Source organism: Lissotriton helveticus, chromosome 4_1, assembly GCF_964261635.1.
Source record: "Lissotriton helveticus chromosome 4_1, aLisHel1.1, whole genome shotgun sequence".
NCBI classification, from domain to species: Eukaryota; Metazoa; Chordata; class Amphibia; order Caudata; family Salamandridae; genus Lissotriton; species Lissotriton helveticus.
The window spans coordinates 593,400,419-593,415,305 of NC_136063.1; the positions used below are offsets into that span (position 1 = coordinate 593,400,419).

Genomic DNA, 14,887 nt, shown 5'->3' on the forward strand with positions numbered 1-14,887 from the left:
TTTAACATATGAAATAAACTTTGGACCAAAACCAAACCATTGTAAAGTATGAATCATGAAGTCCCAATTAATTCGGTCGAAAGCTTTTTCAGCATCTAAAGATAATGCTGCTAAGAGAGAGGGGTAATTTTTACTAAGAGTGAGAATATTGGAAAACATTCTGGCATTATCAGAAGCTAAACGTCCTTGGACAAAACCAGTCTGGTCAGGATTAAATAAGAGTAGGAATAACGTTCTCCAAGCGTGTATCCAAAATCTTCGCAAATATTTTACAATCATAGTTGATTAATGATATGGGGCGAACATTTTTACAAAAGGAAGGGTCTTTGTTTGGCTTAGGATTAACAATAAGGGCTTCTAAAAAAGAGCCACAAGCCTTAGAATTTAATAGGAATTAATTCAAAAGTTCTAATAATTTAGGGGCAAAATTTGAAGAGAAAGCTAAAAATAATTCTACTGAAAAGCCGTCAGAGCCAGGGGCTATGGATTTTTTCAGGGATTTGAGAGCATCTGATATTTCCTGAAGATATATATCTTCCTCAAGAGGTGTGAAGATATCTGGGGGCGGGGGAATTAGGTTTGGGAATATCCTGGAAGTAAGATGTAAAATCTTTCTCAGCTGGGTTAGTAGTTCTGTGTATAAGTTATTATAGTATGATTGAAAAGTACCAATAATGTCAGATTCAGATGAGGAGTCGATTGTTTATTTCTGAATGGATAGGGCCAATATTTGTGCGTTCGGTTTTAATTTTTAAGTAATTTGCTAACCGTTTTCCAGCTTTGTTTTGGCCACCATGAAATTTGGATTGTACCTAAAGAAGGATGTTACAAGCATCCACTGTGGTAATTTTGTTTAGAGTGGATTTGGCTTTAATTAAGACTTGTAATGAGGAGGAGGATTTGGAGGAAAAATATTTATGTTCCAAAGTTTTGATTAGATTTAGGGTTTCTTTATATTTTGTGCTCCTTAGTTTTTTTCTTCTTAGAAGAATAAGCAATGGTAAAGGCTCTAAACGATGTTTTAAATGCATCCCAGTTATTGTGAATTGAGGTATCTAAAGAATTGTTGAGTACAAAAAATTCATTAATAATAGAGGTCGCTTCTGAAATAAAGGTACGATCCGATAAAAGGTCATTATTAAACCAACCACCAGCGACCTTGTTTGAGTGGAGAGAAGTATCAATAGAGGTGGAAACGCGAGCATGGTCAGAAATAAAAATAGAACCAATTTCAGATGATTGGAGACAAGGTAATAGTGATTTGGAGATTAAAATATAATCAATACAAGACCTTGTATGGTGTACAGGAGAAAAAAAAGTAAATTCTGAGGCATCAGGATTACATGTTTTCCATGCATCAAATAAAGGACGAGATGAAGTGGCCGACTGGAAAGATTTGTGGGTCTTATCAGGTTGAAATTTGCATTTAGATTTTCTGTCAGAGAAAGGATCCAGCCAATTATTAAAATCGCCACCAACCACCACATTAGAATTAGAAATAGATAGTAGTTTCAGTTTCTATAGTATGGCAAAATTCTGGGTCTGGTTTCACAGGACCATAAATATTGAAAAAAGTAATTAGAGTTTTGTGGATGGTAGGGTCAACTATCACCCATCGACCATTATAATCACATTCTGATGACAATATTTGGGCATTAATAGACTTATGAAACAGTATAGCAGCACCACCATGACAATCAATAGCAGGTAAAAAAACAATTTGATTAACCCATTGGCGTTTGAGTTTCAAAGATTCAAAATCATTACAGTGGGTTTCCTGTAAAAAAGCAACTTGAACATTAAGTTTACATAAATGAGACAATACCTTTTGACGTTTGACAGGATGACCTAGACCACGTAAGTAGCACGAGATGACATTGACCATGTAGTTGGATTAGGGAATATATGAGGAAACAGGAACACGAAACTGCATATTCAACACAAATGAAACTGTGGGACCAATAAAAAGAAAAGAAAGACACCAATTATTAGGTGATGAAAAAAGGACAATACAAAAGACAAGACACGTAATGAACAGTAGACCTACCAAAAAGGAAGAACAATAGAAATAGGAAAGAAAAAGAGAGGAAGAAGGACAGAAAGATAGAAGAAAGAAACAAGTAGACCGATCAAGGAGGAAAATCCTGATCTGAAGAGAGAGAAATACACGAGATGAGAGGAGCATTGTGACAACGAAGAACACGGACACCCATAAGAGAAAAAGACGAAAAAATAAAGAACCTCACGAAGAAAAAAGATAACCAGCAATTAGAAAATATTATGTAAGCAAAACTTTTGAAAACATATTAACGATTCTGAAATATAAGGTATGTTAGTTATTAGTCTCCATGCTGTGAGAGGAAATGTAAATGTAAATGTAATTTGCACTTGTATAGCGCCTATCACCCAGGGGTCTCTAAGCGCTGTACGAATACCGCTGTGGAACCCTTCCTGGCCTGTTCCTGTGAGGTGTCCACTCCTGAGCCCCCCAAGGTGAAGCCAGGCATCCTAGCGTTGTTAGGGCCAGTGTGGAGATTAAGCAAGCTATTGCCCAAAGTTGCAGAGTGGAACCCATGATTAGAGTAGGCACCGAGGTGAGAATTATCGGGTCCAAGGACATTGAGCCCAAGACCCTGCCACGACGGGGATTGAACCCTGGTCCCGGGCCAGACCTCTGCCTCAGGGTCTGCCGCTCTAATCGGTGAGCCACACTTCTACACGAAATGGTATTGAGAAAAAGTTTAAGTTTATCAGGATCATCAAAAGATCGTGACCGACCATCATGTGTGATTTTACAGAGGCATTGGATGTTGAGCTGTCTCATTTGAGGGCATAGAGCAAGAAACTCTTTGCGACGAGCATTTGTTGCATTAGAAACATCTTGTGAAATAAAAATATTATGGCCTGACCAAGTAAGACGACGCTTAAGTCTCATGGCCCTCAAGACGTGCATTAGTTCAGTAAGTTCCAGAAAAAGCATTATAATTCCACGTGGTTTATTTGACATAGGGTTTAGAGGGCGCAGACGATGTGCTCTCTGTATATTTAGAGCGAGATGGCAATGATTGAAGCTCAAAGTTCTGGAAGAAACTTCTGTAGGATGCCACGAAGTTAAAACCTTCAATATTTTCCGGCAGACCATAAAGGCGCAGATTATTTCTGCGATTACCATTTTCAAGATCCTCAGTGTGGACTTTTAACTTGTGGTTTTCAAGCTCAAGTAACTGAATCTTGGAAGAAACATCTTGTATGTCGCTTACCCGTTGTTCAAGTTCCAGTACCTTTCCTTCCATGACAATCCATCTTTCCTCAATCGGTTTTAGTTTTTCATTAGTAGTGGATATAAAGGGTTGAAGACAACGTACTTCATCTAGTATAGAGTCCAAACAGGATTCTGCGAGGGGAGGATAGAGGAAGGTGTGTCGGTTTTTGCCTTTTTGGTTTTGTACCAGTGGAAGAAGATCTGGCAGAATGAAGGTCGTTGGCCATATTGAACATAGAGAGGGGTAATTTGTATTATGAGGCAGATAGTGAGAAAAGTCAGAATTGTAAATAAAACACTTCTTATGTTGATGGAGAGTAAGTCAATTCATATTCTACCACATGTATCAATCATGGACATTTATATAGCGCACTACTTACCCGGAGGGTCTCAAGGCGCTTGGGGGGGGGGGGGTGCTGCTACTGCTCGAAAAGCCAGGTCTTGAGCTTCTTCCTGAAGGAAAGGTGGTCTTGGGTCAGGCGCAGGTCGGGAGGGAGGGAGTTCCAGGTCTTGGCGGCCAGGTGGGAGAAGGACCTTCCTCCTGTTGTCGATCTTCGGATGCGGAGGACACTTTTGCCCTCCAAAAATGAGCAAAAGCAAGTAATGCACAACAGTAGAAGGTTATCCAAAGGTACGAGCAAAAACTCGCTGAGAGGAAAAACTGACCTACATTGCCAACCAAGAAAATCCAAAAGACGGTGGGAAAATGATCCTGTAAAGAGGTAATTGAAGGTCAAAAAAATGGACTAGATAGATGAAATATGCATAATAGCATTGAAGCCCATTGTAGCTCACAAAAAACAAAGAGTCACTGAGAGGAAATAGTCCTTCCTTTACACACAGAAACAAGTGAAAAATGCCATATTCATGAAAATAATGAGGCACGGGTGGAATTCCAGGAGAGAGGGATCCTAAAATGGTGTTGAGATTTGAGCAAGATACATCTGTAGTCTCATTAAGGTATTGAAGGAGGCAGGAGCAGTAGAAATGCAGGAGCGTGAGCGCCGCGGTAAAAAATGGCGGCAGCTCGCATTACACTGAGGTAAAATCGCTGCCACGAATAACGGGCTCAGGAATGGAGAAAAGCCCTTCAAAAAACACCCGCAGACTTACCGCACCTTCATGGAGCCACGACCACCACAGGAGGTGAAAATAGCGGTCTAAGAAGGCTCACATATCAAAACGGAGTTCTGCGTCGGAGCGGAGCTCACTCCGGGTCCACCATGTTGTTTTGGCGGTCAAGCCACGCCCCCCTTCAGGGCACTTTGGTGCTGAAACGCGTAATGGCCGACGGATTTCAACCCAAATAAAGGAGATTCTATGCACTGAATCGTGGTCTGTGCTCCTACTTTGTTTGTATGCAAGAGCCGGCTGGCAGTGGAGTTTTTTCAAGATTAAGATATATTAAGATAGATGTATATATATATATATATATATATATATATATATATATATATATATATATATATATATATATATATATATATATATATATATATATATATATATATATATATATATATATATATATATATATATATATATATATATATATATATATATATATATATATATATATTGTAGCTCTTGCTTGATCCGAAGTACTAGGAATCACTCGAACTACATCAAAGGCTCCAAGCAACAGCCTTTATTCAAAAGGTATGGAAAACATGCTTCGGCAGGATCCTTTTAGCAGTCACACGCCAGCCTCACGCGTTTCGATAATTCTCCTCAGAGGCTTGTGGCGGATGAAGTGCACTGCCTTACTTCCCGTTTTTCTCCTCTCATGGCGCACACCTGTTTTGGTACTGCGCTGCGGATTATGGGAATTGTAGTGCCGTTTAAATGTGCAATGTTCTGCTGGCTTCGTTTCAAGGCCCTGGATGGGCCCCCGCCTCCGATGTTTTCCTAAATCCTGTGTGATGTAGCTCCGAAAATGGGCTGGCAGGATGACAGTCCACACGGCTCCCAAGTTACCAGGATGGTGCATTCCTGACGGCTCGGCTGCCGTTTTAACATTGTAGCTCTTGCTTGATCCGAAGTACTAGGAATCACTCGAACTACATCAAAGGCTCCAAGCAACAGCCTTTATTCAAAAGGTATGGAAAACATGCTTCGGCAGGATCCTTTTAGCAGTCACACGCCAGCCTGACGCGTTTCGATAATTCTCCTCAGAGGCTTGTGGCGGATGAAGTGCACTGCCTTACTTCCCGTTTTTCTCCTCTCATGGCGCACACCTGTTTTGGTACTGCGCTGCGGATTATGGGAATTGTAGTGCCGTTTAAATGTGCAATGTTCTGCTGGCTTCGTTTCAAGGCCCTGGATGGGCCCCCGCCTCCGATGTTTTCCTAAATCCTGTGTGATGTAGCTCCGAAAATGGGCTGGCAGGATGACAGTCCACACGGCTCCCAAGTTACCAGGATGGTGCATTCCTGACGGCTCGGCTGCCGTTTTAACATTGTAGCTCTTGCTTGATCCGAAGTACTAGGAATCACTCGAACTACATCAAAGGCTCCAAGCAACAGCCTTTATTCAAAAGGTATGGAAAACATGCTTCGGCAGGATCCTTTTAGCAGTCACACGCCAGCCTGACGCGTTTCGATAATTCTCCTCAGAGGCTTGTGGCGGATGAAGTGCACTGCCTTACTTCCCGTTTTTCTCCTCTCATGGCGCACACCTGTTTTGGTACTGCGCTGCGGATTATGGGAATTGTAGTGCCGTTTAAATGTGCAATGTTCTGCTGGCTTCGTTTCAAGGCCCTGGATGGGCCCCCGCCTCCGATGTTTTCCTAAATCCTGTGTGATGTAGCTCCGAAAATGGGCTGGCAGGATGACAGTCCACACGGCTCCCAAGTTACCAGGATGGTGCATTCCTGACGGCTCGGCTGCCGTTTTAACATTGTAGCTCTTGCTTGATCCGAAGTACTAGGAATCACTCGAACTACATCAAAGGCTCCAAGCAACAGCCTTTATTCAAAAGGTATGGAAAACATGCTTCGGCAGGATCCTTTTAGCAGTCACACGCCAGCCTGACGCGTTTCGATAATTCTCCTCAGAGGCTTGTGGCGGATGAAGTGCACTGCCTTACTTCCCGTTTTTCTCCTCTCATGGCGCACACCTGTTTTGGTACTGCGCTGCGGATTATGGGAATTGTAGTGCCGTTTAAATGTGCAATGTTCTGCTGGCTTCGTTTCAAGGCCCTGGATGGGCCCCCGCCTCCGATGGTGGTGTGCGCCATGAGAGGAGAAAAACGGGAAGTAAGGCAGTGCACTTCATCCGCCACAAGCCTCTGAGGAGAATTATCGAAACGCGTCAGGCTGGCGTGTGACTGCTAAAAGGATCCTGCCGAAGCATGTTTTCCATACCTTTTGAATAAAGGCTGTTGCTTGGAGCCTTTGATGTAGTTCGAGTGATTCCTAGTACTTCGGATCAAGCAAGAGCTACAATATATATATATATATATATATATATATATATATATATATATACACATCATTCAAACAATGAATCACTTCTCATGAAAAGTGAAAAACGGAGCGCACTCAAAGGAAAGGTTGTATCCAGCATTTATTTTTCAAAAGTACAAGTTAATCCACAGCCTCCTACGCGTTTCGTTCTCCATGAGAACTTGTTCAGGTCCGTGAGCAAGTTCTCATGGAGAACGAAACGCGTAGGAGACTGTGGAGTAGCTCGTACTTTTGAAAAATAAAGGCTGGATACAACCTTTCTTTTGAGTGCGCTCCGTTTGTCACTTTTCATGAGAAGTGATTCATTGTTTGATTTATATCGGCTGGGCTCAGCTGAAGGATCCTGCACCACGGAAAAGAGCGCCACAAGAAGCAGCGAAAACTGGGCCCTTTCTGTCATATATATATACTTACCTGAGCCTCGGAGCATGTGTTGGCCCCATTTCTTTGAAGTGGATGTGTAGAGCGGTTTGCAGGCACCGCTTTTGCCGGCATGCCCTTTCGGTCTGGAGCTACGTGCACAACCTGTGCCAAGTGATTTAGTCGAGGAAAACACAGCACATCGCCCCCCTGGTTGGTCCAGATTACTCACTGCAGTGTGTGGCCTCTCGGGGAGAAAGGAAGCAGCTGCATGCTGTTTGTAGAGGCTCTAGTGAAGTTTTTGCCATCTCTGCTTCCTGCGAACCCTGCAGGAAAATATTGTTCTTCTCGAGGCCAGCAGAGGTTGGGACACCACTGGGTGTATGAGTATGCTGCTCACGGTACCAGCATTCACCAACGAGGTGAGCGCAAAACCCGGCATGGAGTAACGCGGAACTGCTAAGGCTGGAGGTAGTGGAGGGCGGGCTACACTGTTTGCACCAATGAGCAAACGATGACTTCATCTTTAAATTAAGCCCCCAGGTGTAACAACATTTATGGTGATTCGCGCACTGAGAAAAGCCGATAGGCTGAAACGCGTCTGTTAAGCGTTTCACGAATACTTAGAGGACATTTGACCTATGCCTAAAAGAAGCAAATAAAAATTTACCTGAGCCTCGGAGCATGTGTCCGCCCCATTTCTTTGAAGTGGGATTGGAGTAGATGTGTAGAGCGGTTTGCAAGCACGGCTTTTGCCGGCACGCCCTTTCGGTCTGGAGCTACGTGCACAACCTGCGCCGAGTGATTTAGTGGAGGAAAACACAGCACGTCGCCCCCCTGGTTGGTCCAGATTACTCACTGCAGTGTGTGGCCTATTGGGAAGAAAGGAAGCAGCTGCATACTGTTTGAAGAAGCTCTAGTGAAGTTTTTGCCATCTCTGCTTCCTGCGAACCCTGCCGGAAAATATTGTTCCTCGAGGCCAGCAGAGGTTGGGACACCACTGGGTGTATGAGTATGCTGCTCATTGTACCAGCATTCACCAACGAGGAGAGCGCAAAACCCGGCATGGAGTAACGCTGAACTGCTATGGCTGGAGGTAGTGGAGGGCGGGCTACACTGTTTGCACCAATGAGCAAACGATGACTTCATCTTTAAGTTAAGCCCTCCAGGTGTACATGTGGCGGACCCATTTCTTTGAAGTGGGATTGAAGTGGAGATATATATATATATATATATAAAAAATATAAAGAAAAAGTGTGATTTTCATTCGTATCCGGCGGGTTGTTCATGCTCTCAACTTTGTACATTTAGCATGCACTGAAAAGTGCATACAGAAAGAAATGGAAAGGGAAAAACGTACGAACAAGCAAACACAAATGAACAACATAAATAGTTGTGTATACAAACAGAGAGAGCAAGACACGGACAGTGAGAGAGGGACAGGTATAGACAGATACGCAAGCATACACAGGGATAGACAGACATAAAGCAAAACGAGGGCAATGAGAAAGGCTATACAAATAACTGAACAGACAGTAAATGACGGACATATACACAGAAACAAAGAAACAGAGGCATGTTGCAATATCGTCAAAGGATTACCACTGTCGTTATAACATAGCCAAAAAGACACTTGGGGGCACCCGCTGCGCAAGACAACAGTTCCATACACAAGGGTTCAATAGTATACATAACAAAGCGGTGAAACATACATACAAAAATATTCCGTCAGCCAATGCAGTGCGACATGTTTTAAAGCTTTTTAAAGATTATCTAAGCTCACAACAACACAATTTTAAGTCACTCGAAACAGAGTATGTCAAAGTTCCCAAAAAATAACTTTCCCGCTCTGTTACATATACTGTATGGCTCTGCTCGGTTAGCGGTAAAAAATAGAAAAAAAAAACATGAACGTGTGGCAGTGAAACTGAAAGACACCGTGCTAATTAAAAACAGATGGCGCCCTGCGCGCCACTGTTCGCTCCCACAAGGTGGCTGCAGTGGGAGGAAGCATTTGCTTAAAAAGGTGGGACACGTACCCGCCTTTGGCCAACTGCGTGCTTTCTTTTTGGAAAGGTGCACGCAAAGGCCAATACAATTAATGCAAAAAAACAAACAAACAAAAAAGCCGTACGCACGAGTTTCAGAAAAGTCCTGAGTGATTCCAAGTGGTCATCTCCTAGAGGAGCGCATGCGCGCTGCGCTAGGCATGACCTAATAAAATTGCCAAGTTCAAAATGAGATTTCTATGATCACTCTTACCAAGTAGGTTAAATCTTAATTGATGAAGCAAAAGAAGATGGAATGGGATGGTGTTGGATTGACAGTAGTAGTAAAAAATAATAAGGCTGCTGCCTAAAGGTCGCATGTATACGTTAGCAAATACAAAATCTAAACATGCCACCACGTACAGTGAAGAGGCACAGTGGATGAAAGAGGCTAACCCACTACCACATTCTGTAAGCGGCGATGGGTGGAATCAAAATGTGAACTGCACTTGTGAAGTGTACTTGAACAGACCAATAGCTTATGTGGAATGACCAAATACCCAGAGGGTTGTCTGCACACGGTGGGAGTCCCTGCCGCTAACCACCACTCCTCACACCCAAAAACCGCACACAGCAAGGGATGGTCACCCATGGCAGGATAGGGCTGGTGGCCATTACCAGCTGTCAACAGCTATCAGCAGCAGGGTAGGTTGTAGAAACATATAAACCAGAAAGTTAATGATGTTAGCTTTGATTAGAACACCTTAATGTTTGGTGAGAAAAAAAATGAAATCTACTTAAACACAGTTATGATCATTAACAAAAATAGAAAATATCACCGCCATTTGATAATGATAGGTCACTCCGTATTCCTTAACTCTCTGAACGGCCAAGCAAATCATAACCATCACATCCCCCAAAAAAAAAAAAGCTCAGGAAAGCACAATATTTATACCAATAATTTACAACACAACAAGACATACTAACATGTATTAATACTACATTCATAGTTTCCTTTTTCATAGTGGTAATGTAAAATGTAATATCTGTAAAATTATGACATGTCATGGTATCGGTCACATCAAGGTGAGGTCAAGAGCAATGCAGAGGGTTCAGCTAAAAGCGAGTGGCATTTTGACAAAATAAGTGGCATTAACATTCCTCCCCAAATTATAATTACTCCCCAAAAAATCATATATGTACCTCAGCAGCATTTAAACTTTGCACCATGAGATTTTTCAAACATTTGATGGAGCGTAAAAGTTTAAAGACGATTGACTATCAATTCTACGTCAGGACCGAAGGCTTCGGATTATGCTTTTCTTCCTTCGCTTTATTACATATACAAAAAACACAGCAGCCTTAGAAAAACTCCAATCCATGTTTAAACTGCAGAAAACTTAGAAACAAACGCCTTCTTAAACTTTGTAAGTCCAGGACGAACTACAGCTCCCATGAGCCTTCCGACAATAGTCCTTCTATTGTGTCCACTCCAGGTATGATAGCGAGCCCTTCCTCAACCTTCCTCCTCTTTCTTCGCTGCTCACGCAGCAGTCAGTTAAGTGATTTTTCTACTTCTCGTTTTATGGGTCTGTGACACTGTATTTCCCGTCTACAGGGTTGACGGGAGTATTTTGGCTCTGATGGTGATTTATTGTGTTTTTCCCCTACAGAGTCCCCAGTCGCGGGAGCGTTCTCGCTCCTTTCGCGGCGCTTGTCCCGGCGGCGGTGCGGTGATTGAAGCGCCCGCCAGAGGGCGCTCGAACGTCTCGCCTGCTCCTCGGCGCGCTTCCCTTCACTCTGGGGAGCCGCGCTGAGGAGACGGTCTGAAACGGAGCTTTGCCCTCTCCACCCCTTCTACGCCCGGTGCTCCGGGTCCGTATTTGGCCCTAATTGGACATAACCTACGCCCTTCGGGGTCTGTATTTGGCGGCTAAGACAGCGGTGAACGCAGATAGGAGAGTGCACGTTTTTTTTGATTGTGTGCGCATTGGGGGTGGACAGACCCGGTCCCTGTGTGGAGGGTCAGCGGGTTGGGGTGGGGGGGTTTTCGTGCAGCCCTACCTTGCCAGTTCATTTGGCCCAAAAAGTGATTGCATCCCAATTCGCCTGCCCAAATCTTATTACCTGACACTCTCTGTAAGGGGGGGTAAGGCTAAAAGCGCAGTTTTGCGGCAGTTTCAGTTTCTTAGCTTGACAGCCATAGAACAAGGCGATTATTTCGAGGAGGAGCCCCACTCCTACTTACAGGATGAGGAGTTTTACCAGGCAGTCGACAGCTCTATCGATCGCTGTGTGACTGAGGTGGTGGGTCCCATGGAGGACCGCCTGTCAGCGCGCGTTGTCGAGGAATGCGCCAAACTTGCGCAGGCCCATTTGGGAGCCCCTACTGGTCTCCCGGGCCCCTCAGGTGAGGATCCTCCTGCCCCGAAGAAACCCTGCAGGGAGGGGGCATCGGAAGGGGGGCACGGGGTGGACAGGGGCGCCTTTGAGCTTCTCAGAGACGCTTTTTTAGCCAAGGCGACTGCTGTCCCCTCTGCGCCACTTTCGGGTCCTGAGCCTTCAGTGGCTTCGGAGACCGCACCTTCGTCTCCGGGGGTGGACTCCCCGACACGGATGACGATGGGGAGTCGGTGCGCTCTTGGCGCCCCTCGAGCTCGGCCGCTGAGTTGCCCCGGGACAGTTCCGGCATGTTGGACCCGGATGAGATTATGCATCCGCGGTCCGCCGCCTGGACGCCGGGAGATACGGTAGCGAAGTTCGTGGCAGGTCACCTGCGTAAGCCTTTGGAGAAGGAAGATGAGATCTTTTACCGCATGGTAAAAGCATGCAGAAGCGTTCTGAAACGTGAAAATGTGAAAAATGTAAATAAAAGGGAGAAAAAAAAAGTTCTTTGCTTACGCAATGTAAACGAGTTTAAGAAATCAAACATGGTTAATTTAGAAAATGTACTGCTGAGGATTGCTGAAATGTAAATAAATTAAGCTAATGCTTATGTAATGAAACACTTGAAATCGATTAAAATGTTAAATTTAAAAAATGCTTGATAGTAACAAGATTTGCAGTTTTGGTAATAAGAGAATATAAACGTGAATAGCAAAAGTGACATGCATACTAATCTGTTTCAAAAATAAAAACGTATAAAGTTTTCTCTATTTAGTAGTACCTAATATTGACATGTAACTTCTGGAGAATGGAAGGAGTGAATTTACAACGAAAAACAGAATTATTTGTATTAATGTGGGTTTTATATTAATCATAACGTGGTAATGGTTTAGTAAGTTTTCATGTAGACCTCAAATGCTTCCTTTTCCCAGTTTAGAAAAGCAAAATCTAGCTGAAGTAGTCATTTCAGATGCTATGCGAACTTTTCAGGAAAATCTTTTCATGCATATGAACAATTGGCCCTTTTCTGATTCAGCAACACCTTTGACAGAAATGTAGAAATACAATTGCAAACCCAGAGAGAGCGTCTGGGAACAGACAGACAGTGAGCAAGTTAATTTTCCTACTTCCAAGGAGAGGATGGAAATGATAAAGTTGTTGAAATTGATGATTTGGCAAAGGAATTACTTAATACTTCCGGATTTCTTAGTGAGGTATTGATCACACCATGAGCAGCCCACTGTGGAGAACCAATGGAAACCATAACGTACAATGTAAAGGATACTTCGTAAACGGAGAACTTTTGAGGTTTAGATACAAGATTTACATGAGCAATTTTTATCGCATTTGAGTCTTTTTTTGGTGTGAAACTTGTTCTCTTAAGTTTTGTATTTTAATGGCTACAGAAAGGTTGTTTGCTGTCAGCATGAATTTGGCATCTTCTTATTCCCGGTCCTCATAAGGATTTGCCACATGTTCTCTTAATATCCAAGTCCCTGTTAGCTCAGATAAAAGATCCATTGGTGGATCTATGGTTCTTTAGTATTTGATATGGGCCCAGAGAGGAAACAGTTAGAAAATGTATGAAAACGATAGAAGTATATGAAAATAGTTTTGCTTAGCTTCTCGCTGCATCACATTAATTCTTTTTAAATGCGTCTAACAAACTTGCACACACACTGTGAACAGGTTAACTCCGTGGGAAAGACAAATACCAAACAAAAATGATGTTTTTGTATCTTTACAGAGCGCTACAGTAGCATTATTCTAAACTAGTTTTATTGTATGGCCTTTGAAAAGTGAATCTTTCAGGTGAACATTCTTTGTGGTTAGACCGGTCAAGCGACTTCTTATGTTTATCAACGAGTTCTACAAGTTGGGAGTATACTTCGAGCCAAAAGAAACAAAAAGACACAAATAGTGTTAACTAATTACATTAAGACTTAAATTTGCAAAAAAAAGTGACAAGGTTAGTTTTATTGGCGGTTATATTTTGCCTAATAATATAAGTTGGATACATTACTTGGATAAACTGCTTGTTAAACTACCGAATTAAGGACAACAACCACAGAACTGAAGAGTTCTGAGCAAAACATTCTAGACATTTGGACTTCTAGCCAAATACCAGGACTCTGACCCTCACATGCACCATTCATGGAAATATACAAAATTATTGCAATCACAATACCCTCAATAGATTTTAAAAAAATACCTGCACTGTAATCTTTTTTTATTTTCTTGAACACTTCTATCTCACAAACTACTGAAAGGAGCACACTTAGAGTGGAGTTCTACTTTCATTGCAAGTCTAGTAAATCCATTTAGCGGTTTTGGCTGTAAAAGCGTGCAACATCAGCATGGTCTAAGGACCTCTGTTAAGAGCCAGAAAATATGACAAAGACTGCTCATAGGTGATTCCATGCAAACTAACACCAAGAGAGTGGGACCTTGTAGAGATCACTAACAGATGCAAGATGGAATAGTCATGGAAAATGCTCATCACTACCACTTATTTCTTATGAATTCTGGAAAGTAAACTAAGTGTTACAGATCTCTGTCAAAACAAAGCTTTCAGGAACCGCATATTTTAACTCAGAAGGTGGGGATTCCATCACTGAATAATGGTTTATAAAATTCAAAGGTAGTACAAAAGGCACCCGTAAACAACCTTAGTCACAATCAAACGTCCAGGTCTGAAGAGCCTCAACAGTAGGCTCTGTACTTACGCGTGTATTTCCCCTTCCCCATTCAGTATAAACCACGGTTGCCTGGCACCGCCCCTCTTGGCAACCTCTGATTCTTCAAACCTGGACGTTCGATCTACCCCACGTCCGCCTGAGGTAATTGCTAACCACCTGGATCTTTACCTCCTCTTTTTGCTTTATTCTTGGGCTCCTTAGTTACTTACCCTCCTCTCTCCCTCTCTCTCTCTCCTTCCCTCTATACAGCACTACTTCAAATGTAATGACCATTATCCTGATGATGGCCTGAAATCAATTGGGTTGAAACGCCGTCGACTACCCAGCTAAAAACGTTGGCGCGGTTGTGGTCGATTTATTTGTCTGGAATGCTAAAATATCTACCCTGTACATAAATCCTTAATTACATTCTTTTGACCACAGTATTATTATTTTTGTCACTGTTGACGCGGTTATCCTCACCCCTGTGTCACTGCGCCGTTCACTAGCACGCCCAGTGCTCACTTCGTGTGTTAATGATCATTGTATATTAAACTGTACTGCGGTTATAACTACGTACAAATAATAACTCTTACTCTACCATCTCCTTTGTGGTCTCCCTTCCTTTGTCCCCTTCCAGCTGTGACTTATAAACACTTTTGTCTTTGTCCTATTTGAATAAATTACAATAGTCTATGTTGCAAAGTTTACCCGGTCTCACCTGGGTTAACGGGTTATACTCCTGTAA

General features: G+C 42.8%; 1 protein-coding gene across 3 annotated transcripts in view; it reads right to left on the reverse strand.

The window, feature by feature from the left end:
- MTFR1 (mitochondrial fission regulator 1) overlaps positions 1–14,887 on the reverse strand; it is a 324,993-nt gene that overhangs the window by 264,096 nt on the left and 46,010 nt on the right. For 2 of the 3 annotated variants that reach the window (XM_078687236.1, XM_078687237.1), the window contains exon 2: positions 1,826–1,950. The exons of the other annotated variant lie outside the window; for it this stretch is intronic. The gene's annotated coding sequence lies outside the window, so the exon portion shown is untranslated. The remainder of the gene's footprint in view (positions 1–1,825; positions 1,951–14,887) is intronic. 3 annotated transcript variants of the gene reach the window in all.